This window comes from Mastigoproctus giganteus, chromosome 2, assembly GCF_048544385.1.
Source record: "Mastigoproctus giganteus isolate SK-2022 chromosome 2, ASM4854438v1, whole genome shotgun sequence".
Lineage (NCBI taxonomy): Eukaryota > Metazoa > Arthropoda > Arachnida > Uropygi > Thelyphonidae > Mastigoproctus > Mastigoproctus giganteus.
In genome coordinates, this window is record NC_143576.1 from 237,486,488 (window position 1) to 237,498,928 (window position 12,441).

Genomic DNA, 12,441 nt, shown 5'->3' on the forward strand with positions numbered 1-12,441 from the left:
TAAAGAAAAAGGTACAAGAGTCATTGCAAACGTTTGGGATCAAAGGCAGAGTAGCCCCACCTTCTTTCAAGATAGCTGATTGCAATGAAGCTACTCTATCTCCAACCCTTTCTCAATATGGAACTTTAGTACATTTCGCATATCTCATTATTGTCCTCACGGGTAGCTCAGTGGAGATAATCATTGCCGTACCCACACTGTATGGAAAAGTTCGAATCCCGTTAATGAGAAGAGGAACTTTTATGGGCCTTTTTCGCTAGGGGGCTCAGTAAATTGGTCTCAGGGGAGGACAACAATGTTTTTCTAAGGAATCATGGGTTTTTATGTCCAGAAAACAGAATTGGAATCATCATACGTGATAGAAAATTCTTCTCTGTGTTAGGATTCTATCCCACTTATAAGAAATTTATACACTCACTGGATAAAAAATTACAATCTTTTATTCAATATCTAGGAAGGACACCTTTCGCCCGAATTACAGCCCGTGCACATCGTCACATGAATTCCACTAGATGCCTGAGGGAATCTAGCTCAAGATTTCACTATTCTTCTGTCAGGATATTTATTAGCTGCTGCATTGCGGTCCTTAGAGAACTATGAAGCCAAACTGCTCTTTACAACATAATTGTATCACAGACATTCTCAGTTGGATTGAGATCTGGAAATTTAGGCGGGCAGGGAAGATGCTGGAAATCTTGGGTATGTTCCTCAAACCATTCAGTTACAGTTTTTGTATGATGGATAGTTGCATTGTCGTTTTGAAAGACTCCATCGAAATCCGGGTAAAAATGAAGCGTTGTAGGGTGAAACTTGGTCCGATACGACAGAAAGATATTCAGTAGAAGTAATACGACCTTCTAACGGTATGGGCTGACCCAGTCCGTGGCAACAAAACATACCCTACACGATGACACCACCTCCAGCTGCTTGAATGGCGGACCCAAGACAAACTACAGATGCATAACTTCATGACGCTCACGCCAAACTTTCACCCTACCATTGAGGCACAGACATGAAAATCGATACTCGTCAGGCCCCATGATCTTTTTCCACCGCTCCGAAGTCCAGTCTTGGCATTGGCAGCACCATTCCAATCGTCTCTTAGGGATTTTTACAGGAAGAAGTAGCTTTCGTATAGCAACACGATTAGCAAATCCCAGATTCTTTAACTCTACCGCATAGTTCAGTTGGAAATAGGCCTTTCTTTGCCTAAATCGAATTTTTCAGTCATTTTCTGCTTACTGGAGTTTTATTCGCACGCACAATTCGCCTTAAATTCGCACGACTCTAAGATTGCAGTGCCGACTTTCTTCCACATTTCTTCCTTTGAGATCTGAGTTCTCTTTTCATCTTCCATCATTATATTCTTTTGAGACGATTTCTTTCGACACACGCTAGCGATTGATTTGTTTTCTCAAATGTAGCTCCTGCTAAACGTGCTCCAACAATAACTTCTCTCTGAAACTCGAAAACATCCCCTGTCTTTCCTATTACCAGATCAACTAAGAAGCTTTAGGATTGCGTATTTTTCTGATACCAAAGAAATTTGGATCATTCCATCATAACTTACGCAGCCTAACAAAATTAACAGAACAAAATGTTTTTTCATGAATGTTTCATGGTGAGCAGTGTCTCCGAAAGCGAATATTTGATATAATAGGCATGCAACTTCCGAATATCCAATAGAAGTCGATCTACCACCGTACAGAGCCGCACATAATGCAAATTATTCATGCCTATAAAAACACGCGTTGCGACCACATAACTTCATTTTCGTTTTTTGGCTTGTTCAGTGGGACAGCCACATCTCCAGTACTCAGGATGGAAAGTCATAGTCATTTAGAAGATTCTTTGAGATGGCACGTTGTCTAAATCTGTTCTGCAGTGTCAACTCAGCACTATGGAAGTAGTTTCAGGAGATAGGAACCATAACAAGAGATGGTCAAGGTCGCCCGATAGCTACGTCAACCAGAACAGACAGCTATCTCGCTCTAACAGCAAGATAGAACCCGACGATATCCTGTCATTAACTGTCTCTTGAGGTTGCTGGTGATACAACGTCAGACCACAGTTGAAAACATTGCCAACTGGACTGTGTTTAGAAGATTAAATTCAAACGGACTCTACGCAGGAAAGCCAGTGGGGTTGAATTCCATTAACCCGAAACCACCACAGAGCTCGTCGAAACTGATGCCATGAACATATTGGGACTCCAAGTCATATGATGATATGACTTGGAGCCCCAACAAATGGAGTACAACTCTATTCTCTGATGAGCTTTGGCTCACAAACAGATTCTAGACGTTACTTCATCTGCAGACAATGAGGAATGCAGTACCATAGCTCCAACATCAGGGAGAGGGCCACTCACATTAGAGGCGGTGTTCTCGTGTGGGGCGAAATAATGATGAATGGATGTACCCCTCTTCATATTTTTGATAGGGATACCGTAAATACGCAGAGGTACCGAGAACAGATCCTTGAATCCTACGTACCACTTTTTAGGGGTGCGATTCGTCTAGATTTTCTTTTCATGCACGTAGAGCTGTAGTGGTGGAGGAATATCTTGAAACTGAAGATATCCAACGACTGCGGTGGCCCGCGCGATCACAAGACTTAAATCCCATCGAACATGTCCCCCCTCACAACTGGGCGTCACATTGCACACCGACAACCAACTCCTCGGTCACTTGGTGAGCTAAGGTTTGCGCTGGTGGAAGAAAGGGCAGACCTTAGCTCACCAAGGTCTGCGCTGGTGGAAGAAAGGGATCTGTTGCCACAGAATCTTATCGACACCCTTATATCAAGCATGGTTCACCTCTGCCAGGCCTGTTTAGCCGTTGGAAGGGATCATACGCCGTAGTGATATCATGTAATCATATTTTCGAGCATCTTGTACCGATTTTTGTAATGTGACCTTTTGGTAATTCTTATACCTGTCCGAATTTTCTAGCTAGCTTCTCATTTCATCGTTATTCTATGGTATACCACCATACCAAACTTTGTCCAGTTTCATCGCGACCTGCACGAGTTATACCACATGTTCTGTTAATTTTGTCGAGCAGTGTATTTGCATGCCGTACGTTTAATTGTCAGTTGATGTTAATTCCAAAAGTATTTCAATTTAATATTTTAATATAGTTGACACATTATAAATAAGGAATTAACTTTCTGGGTTTCCCCTCTGCTTTCACTGGTCTACGTTAAATTATAGAGCAATTCAGGATGTCACGTATTACATTTCGAAATGACCCTGAAGCTCCAATTTATTTAATTTTGACTCTTCTTTTTTTTAACTATACTCCTTGTAGCCACAAACGCAATTGTTTTGAAACACTTTAAACAGAAACTTAATCAGGAGGAGAGAAAGATTGTTAGTTGTCTGTTATTTGATCTCTCGATAGAGATCGCATGCCTTATTAAAGGGTTCCCAAGGGTTATTGAAGTTCTGATTTCTCTCAAAAGTGTAATTTGTGGTTATTTTGATTTTATTCTTTTTATTGTACAGAACTTTTGTCATATGCAATAATTAAAACTAAAGAGATATTATTAACATCACAAACATGAAGGATTCTCGATTTGTGGTGATTCTAAACACGAAACTTTACTGAACTTACTGCACTCGCTGTTGTGAATGGGTGTTGGGTTCAGTTCACTAAACGAACTTCTTAATATGAGATCTGAATTTCTGATTTCTTACGACTGCAATATTCAGGAATGAAGTGGAGAAAGTTTGATCCATAGATCATAACAAAGGATGCAAAGTTATTGGGGTAAATTTAGAAGTCAACTGTATATTGATGCTGGCTGGCTATGGCACGTTTACCGATTGGTTTAGAAGGTAGTGATGGAATTGCAGATGACATTCAGAACAGTGGCCATGGAAATATCTGTACAAAAGGCATCCATCTTACTTTACAGAGTTTAGAATCTTTGAGGAAATAACAGGGGAATACTCCAGAAGTCGAAAACTGCATTCTTAAAATAGCTATTTCGCCTGGAGAAATAAATGTCTGGAAATCAGAGTGTTTTAGAAGTGTTCAGATTTACAATCAATTCAGAAAATCTCAACAAGTCAGAGGACACTTTGAATAGTTCGTTCGTATGAACGAATGAATTTTCTGAAAATATGAAATGAAATATGACATTGTGTGGGAAATTGAATAGCTAATTATTTCTGTGGCTCACCAGAAAGCAACTAAACAAAAATCAAAACTAACATACAATAGCCAGTAAGAAAAGAGTAAGATATCCATTTGAATCCGTGGTAGCTTTCCAAGCAATCAGCCCACTATCTTCTGATTAACGGTTGGATAACGTACACTCCAGCGTAAAAAGTTTGAAACCACGTTTCATAGATTTCTAAATGTAGTAGAAGGTTGTAGAACAGAAAGTGAGATTATTTCAATATTATAGAATATTGTAGATGATTCCAGAGTGTTTTGCGATAATATAAATTGAGGAGTAAGAGTTGTAACTTAAAAAATCGAACACCCACCATTCAGAAAAGAAGTTTGGTTTAAGTTACTTTCTGTTTCGTGATAAACATAACAATAAATAAGGAACTGAACGTTGAAAAAAAGGAATGCGATTATTATTCTGTATAAAGAAAGTTATTCCATGAGAGATATTGGCAAAAAACTGGGCATTTCCTTTAAAGGAGTCCAACTTTCATTCGAAGATTTAATTCGACTGTCAGTTTACAGGTCAAACCACGATCCGGACGACCGCGCATAACAACGGAAGCTCATGATAAGACCATACACTGATTTCTAAACAAAATCGATGACTTTCTGCATCTGAAATCCAAGTTGAGTTCAATAGGAACAGAGAAACTCCTGCGTCTACCTCCACTGTAAAACTTCGTCTTAAACAAAAAGGACTTCATGGTAGTGTAGCGGTTACCGAAAACTTTTATTAAAACCGGAACATCGAAATAAACAGCTGGATTGGGCTAAGAGACATCAACATTGGACAAATGAAGGGTGGAAAAACGTACTGTGGACGGATCAATTCAAATTTGAAATTTTTGAATCAAAGCGTCGAGTTTATGTGAGACGATCAACTGAATAAAAAATGGTGCCTGCAGTCAAGCACGGTGGGAGGTTCCTTCATGATCTGAGGTTGCCACTGTTTTTTAATTCTGAAGGTGTCTTGGTGACACTGTCAGAATTGAAAGAATTTTAAGAAAAGAGGCTATATAAACATTCTTGAACATGATGCAATATCCTCTGGACGTCCACTTTTGTTGGAAGAAATTTTATATCACAACAAGACAATGACTCAAATGACAACTCTAAGCTGTGCAGGGATTGTCTAGCAAATAAGCAACAGAAGGGGATTTGCAAATTATGTTGTGACGACCTCCAATTGCCACACTTAAACTCAATAAACTTTTATGGAATCATCTACACCGTTAAGTTCACGAAAAAACTATTACTTTAGGGTCATCTGGAAATTAACTTTTAACTACCCATCCAGTCGACGTGGATGACCAGTGCAATGTTGAGTCAGTTTGGTGTGACGTAAGCAATGGGAAAACCAAAATGAGCGTAGGAGTGCGATGAGTATAACAAACGACTATACAGAAAAACAGATTTAGTCACTAAACCAGAATGCCTTATAATGGGGGATATAACTTTCTCGATATTCACTGGAACTTGCGGATTGGAACACTCACACACTAGGAAGGCCTCATCTTGAATGCTGCATACAGGTCTGGAGGTTTCTTTTTAGGAAGGATGTAGATCTGCTGTAACGGGTGCAAAGAAGGTTAACGAGATTGGTGAGAGAAAAAAAGGGGTGCTCTTACAAAGAAAGACCTTCAGTTCTGCAAATTGCATCGTCTGCAGACTAGGCACTTGCGAGATGATCTGACTGAGATGTTTGAAGGCAATCTTCCTCTTGGTAAGACTCCACAGATGAACGGGCATAAATTGAAATTGAGGAAGAATGGTTGCAGGATAGATGTGCGGAAGTTTGCGTTCAGCCAGTGTTTAGTTGACTGTTGTCTTCCACAACAACAGATGAAACAAACTTCCATCTGTTGGTGTGGAAGCGCGTACTTTGAATAAATTCAAGGAAGGCTAGATAAATCATTTGAGAGGATGAATGGGTGATGTGGGAGGTTTGTTTTTTTTATTGATGCTTTATAAGCTTTATTTCTTGCATCAATTTACACTACTACTACTAATACGTTTTTCATTTATGCTCTGGGTTGTTTTAATTGTTATTAAGTGGTCTTGCATTTGAAATACCGGTCAAGGTAATTCAGGCAGTCTATACAAATATTCTGGATGATCAGGTTTTGATTTTGTGCTGTAAATTTGAGGTATAATCATGATTTCGATACTCCTGTATTCCAAAAACGACAACTGTCTGCTTTTCAGGGCATCAATGTTTAAAAACTAGCACGAAGAAATAGGACGGAGTATTAGGAATTGAAATTAGCCAGCCAAGTCACCAGATGTAAGAACTACAGTGAACGTATGGGACTGTCTTGAACGAACAACAAAAGCATTCTCGAAATCTAAACGAAATACGGACTCAATTCTTTTCAGAGGGCTCTTACCAAGAAAGGCCTTCAGTTCTGTAAATTGCATTGTCTGCAGACTAGGCACCTGCGAGGTGATCTGATTGAGGTGTTTAAGACTTTGAATTGATATAAACCATTTAAAGGATCTTGTTGAATCGCTAATACTGACAATGCATGGAATGCGAAAAGAAGGATTACACATTATTGATTGAAAAAATACAGAGATGAATAATTTTTTTTTTGTCTGAGAGTATTTCGTATCTCGTGATGTAGTTGAAGCAAACTTCCGATTCAATGATGTCGAAAAGGCTCTAAAGAACTCCATAGTGAAATTATTGCGGCTTTACTGGAATATAAAAAGTTCCAGTAGACTGCCATAATTGCGAAATAATAGAACTGTTTCTAGAAGCTGTAATCTTCTAGGAACAGTTCATCTATTATTGCTCTTAAATGTAGGAACAGTTATTGTCACCGTTGTGGAAGGCATGTACGTGAACAACGATTTTATACGGCTTATGGTCCCCAACAATCACAACTCGTATATATTTTGCATCTGCGATGTATCGATGAAAGGTACCGATGGGTTGTTTTGTAGAGAAATTATTCTCCACTCTTTTGTAAGTGCTGTTTTCAGCTGATTAAGTTTCACTTGACAGTGTGGAACAGATGGAATACGTCTTCCTAGGGTGTCCCACTCGTTTTCGATGGCAGAGGGAGAAGCACGCCAATCCATACAGATGCTACATTCCAACATTGTTGTATACGTTGTGTACCCTATGGAGTTATCGTCCAATTCCAGGCGAACTCTTCGCTTGCAGCCTAAACCATTATTCGCAGGTTATCTCTATACCTGCGTGCTGTCAAGGACCCGTTACAGATGATATACAACTAGAGAAACCCATTCAGTCCATACCAGTAATTTGCCTCCATCGAGCTGACTACGCTTCTCTTTCGCGTCATTGTGGGACCAGAAGAGCATACGATTTCACGTTGGTCCAAGTGACGTTTCGATACGACTAATTTGTGAAGACCACACTGCATTATTCTATGTAAGTCCAGTTATATGTGATGTTGTAGTGCTTACATTCTTCTCACTCTTGAATGTGGGACACTCATATTTATGAGCGCTGTCCGATGACCGTCTTCCTGATAGTATAGTGGTTCCATGACTTGTCACTCTTTTGGATTCGAGTACCATAAACGATTAAAGAAACTTCTAAAGTCATCTTCAATCGAGGCTGTAGTTAGCTGATCTCAGGTTGAAGGAGTAAAGTTTTTCGTCCCACACGCCATGAAAATTTGGCCGTGAACACACTTCTACAGATACAGTATGGTTATGGGCATCAACCCATGCACTTGGTGCATGGGTTGATGGCCTCGTGGTTAGCACAGTTGATAGGATCGTCCTGCTCCCCACTCCCGAGAGGAGGGCATCATACTGAGTTCGAGTCCCGTCGATGACTGGAGGAATTTTTATGGGCCTTTTTCACAAAGTTGCTGAGTTAGTCGGTCTCCGGCGAGAATAGCATGTTTTTTTTTTTTCTCTCCCGGAAACTTGGGTTTTTCGTCCAGTAAACAGAAATTCGACTTCAGAACACACAATTTACAGACAATATACGCAGAACAATATGGCTTTAGTGGCAGATGCTCCCATACTAGAACAACAACAGCATGGGTTAGTTGTATCCAGTTACTAATATTATTATTACTGATAGTCGAGAAACTCTCTTAATGTCCTAGGGTATTTGTAGGAAACATGTACAAACTTGTTGAACACGTTTCCAGACACGCCTGAAAAAAATGTCCAACAAGGTCCTTACATCTAGAAACATGTCTTATTTGAAGGAACTGCAATTATTCCTCTTTGCTCTTTTCAGTATCATTTAAACCGTAAGATTCTGATGAGAGCTGAGTTTTACCCAAGTTATTCCTGGCAAGGATATCCGAAGAGAAATATTTGAGTTTCATAATTGTCTATTAGTCACGCTTGTGGACCAGTGACAATATTATGCATCTTATCAAGTTAGAAAATATTCAAAAAAATATCCGATAAGAATGATCAAAACTTTTTCAATAAAAATATAAAGTACACAAATATCAGTTTATTGGTTCTCTCCAGAAATTAATCGACAAGTAACTAACTTTTTCCTCTCATTACCACCGTGCACAGAAGTACCTAGACCAGAGAAATACAAAATTAAATATGTTAATAATATCAATGGTTGACGTTTAAAATTAGAGAAGAATATGGAAAAAATTAGCATGTGAATGCTTAACTGGTAATATGAAAGAATCATGCTGATCTTCATATTTAGCGAGAAATGATGAGTTGTACGATTAAGAAGCATCTGGTACTGACAACCTGATACATTACTGATTGTTCGAGGAGGTCATTGTCGAATGTCATGAATACTAAGTTGCTGAGAAGCCGACTGCGAATCACAACTATAAATTATAACGATCTGTTATGTCTCATTCAGCTTCAGGGCATTTTGGCAGAAGAAAACCAAAGCGATTGAAGAGTTAAAGTCAGTTTTAAATTTAGTGCGGACTATCTTAGGAATGATATTGTCATTCTGGATTTTGAAATACTTTTAAGGATGGATAATTAGAAAGCTGTTTTTTATGGCATCTGTCATTAGGCAGTGATCGATTAAAAATAACAATAGCTAGAAATAGAGAAGAACTTATTTATTCCAAAAGAGTAGGGGGACTCTAGCATAACCATTCTTTGAGAAATGAGGATTTTCCAACGCCATGATTCTGTAGATCAATGCTGGCTGTAACTTTCATGTATGCTATAATCGGTTTTCTGTTCTGAGGGGGGAAACCTAAGTTACAGAAATTTTATTATGGTAGCTCGAACCCATGAACCCTTGCCCAAAATTGAATACCTTTATCAGGCATAAAAAGCCTATAAAAGTTCCATCTGCCTTGATGGAAGTATTACCTAGCTCATCAAGAACAGACTTTCTCAATCTATTTTTGCCTTGTTAGGTCGGTCAGGACCTTAGGAGTTGGCCTGGACTTCTCTATTGGAAGGCGTTGCAGAAATCATTTTATGTTACTTGTAAACGTTTTTATTCTAGCAGTAAGCATCATGGTGAAAATTTATGTTGGATATGATGATAGTTGAGGTTTACCAGATATGAGTTATGCGCCAATAGTGGTAAATTATGTTTATAAGATATCACCGAAATGGCTAATGTTCATTTGGAGAGAAATCTTTTTAAGGTCGTCTGTGCGGGGAGTCCTAGATTTCCTCGCTATAGTTGGGCAGATGAATCTAGGAACATTGATTGCAACTGCATCGTGATGATTTACACCAAAGCGACACTGTTTTGGATGCCAATGATGAGCGTGCCTCTTGCTCACAGTCTCAATTTTATTAATCCCCACACTTTTCATCTCTTCATAGATTTATTTTACTTCTTTGCCTTATAATTGAAGAAATTTTAGAATATATCGCACCTCAACCTTCTCTAGCAACTTTCGCTCGTATTTATGGATCTAATTCAATAACTGTTGGAACTAAAACAAATAAATGCATATCAACATCAAAGACTTTAGTAGCATATATCCGAGGTGTGGCAATAAAGTTTCCGGACTGGTGCTGTTGAGTTCCTTCTCGCTGAGCTCTAAAATAAACGGAAGTGGTACGTTGTAGTTCAAACTTCCTCCAACAGATGGTGGTAGAGATTGACAAGTAGGCTGACTGGTTGCGAGTAACAACCAGTTTCGTTAGTAGCGTTAACGTTCTGTGTCACGATTTTTCAGTGGAGAAACGAAAGAATATCAAATTTTGCTTTAAACTGGAAAGTCTGCAACAGAAACGTGTGAAATGTGAAAAACTGTTTATAATGATGAAGCATGAAGTCTTACCAGTGTGTTTGAATGGTATAAGCAGTTCAAAAACAGACACGAGGATGTTCGCGATGACCCATGAATTGGGTGTCCGTTAATCTCTCTAAACGAGGATAGAGTTGCGAAAGTCGGAAAATTGTGGCAAGAGATTGTCGTTTAACCTTCACAATGATGGACGATGAGTTCGATATGAATAAGGAGACGATTCCTAAAATTCTGTATAAAGATTTAGGGAAAAGGAAGGTCTGTGATCCACATCCTTACGGATGAGCAGAAGCAACGAAGAGTGTCATCATGCGAAGACTACATCCAGACTTGTCAAGACAATACTAATTTCCTCGACTGTATTGTCGCTGGAGATGAGTGTTAGCTGTTTCAGTACAACCCAGAGACAAAACGTCAGGGTACGAAGTGTACTTTGAAATCATCACTAAGGCCCAAAGAGTTTCGTTTTTACAGAAATCTAGGATCAATACGATGCTGATCATGTTTTTCGACAAACAGGGTGTAATTTACAAGGAATTTGTGCCTGAAGGGGAAAGACTCAGTGCTGCTTTCTACGTAGGTGCTTCAAAGACTATTGAAGCGCATTTCTCGATGAGGTCGCAATTTCGAGAGAAAGGCTGCTGGTTCTTGTTGCACGACGTGCCCCCCCGTACTTGTTGGGAAGACATTTCTGACGAAACATAGCATTATACAGATCAACCATCCGCCGTACTCTTCCAATTTAGCACAAGCGGACGTCTTCATCAAGACGAAGGTGAAAACTGACTTCAAAGGAAAGAGAGTTCAGGATGTTGAGGACATAAAGAAAAACGTAACCACCGAACTGAACATCTCTTTGGACGTCTTCGCTGACTCTTTTCAGAAACTTTAACTTTTAGAACGGTGTAATAAGTGAATTCAGTCAGGTAGTGATTATTTTTAATAAAAAATGAACCATTTTTGAGTTTCTCTACTTTGTGTTATTTTTATTTCACCAGTCTAGGAAATTTATCACACCTGGTACATAATGTCAAATCCATCTCAAATATTTCTGGGTAAGAAAGAGTAAATACTTATTAACCACTCCTCGTACTTATCGTCAGGTAACAGATACTTTGCACTCCATTGTCGGTTCCAGCGAGCAGCTATCTCTTTAAGAAATTGATGGCACGCCCTTAACTTTCTTCGTACTACTCCAATCATTTAAAATCAAATCCGGCGTCTACTGATGACACTTTGCAATGTTACAAGCACTTGTTCCACATTCTGCTGGCTACTTGAACACCCTTCCACTTACCAATGTTCTTCAGTTAATTAATTCGGGACAAGAAACGTTAGGAAGGCATCAAATCAAAAATACAACATAAATCTCTAGATTAATTTCAAGATACATGAAATGTAAAATATGCTGTCCGACAAGCAATTTTTCTTGATGATTTTTTGAGCATTTAATGGCTATTGCATATGCCATCATTCTGGAACCGATATCATAATGACAAAGTACATGTACCATCCTGTATGACGTCAGAGATACCGGAAGTAATCTGCAATGTTTGCGTCTTTCAATGAAGCCGTCAGAAGGAGTCCCCATTTTACTTAAATTCCTCCACGAAATCCAAGTAAATTTTACCATCCATTTATCATTATTGATAGATGCATGACAAAGAGCAGAAATCGTAGATAAGACGTTATGAATGGTTCCTACGTGACAAGAATTACCAGTTAAATAGTCCGCTGATTACGTGTGACAAATGGTCTAGTCATGAATTATGGGGATTTTTGTGAAATAAATAATAAATCTTTCATTATCACCATCACTCGTGCTCTCAGTGTCCTTAAGTGAGCCGCAGATAAGTACAAACCACTTAATAGCTATGTGGTATTGTCATTACGAACACACCATCAGCCAGGCATTAATTCAGGAAGGAGATTAAAATATTGCTTCGAATTATGACATAAGCACGATGGTGAATAATCAAATTTTCTGCTCAGTGGAGCGAGTGAACGTGTTTATGGGTTTATACTCAAATGCGGGTTTGTTTTAAAGATAGGACCTT

General features: G+C 38.9%; 1 protein-coding gene across 2 annotated transcripts in view; it reads right to left on the bottom strand.

Annotated features, from left to right (window-relative positions):
- The window catches only part of LOC150090280 (glycine receptor subunit alpha-2-like), a 121,960-nt gene that overhangs the window by 31,791 nt on the left and 77,728 nt on the right, over positions 1-12,441 (bottom strand). The window lies entirely within an intron of this gene.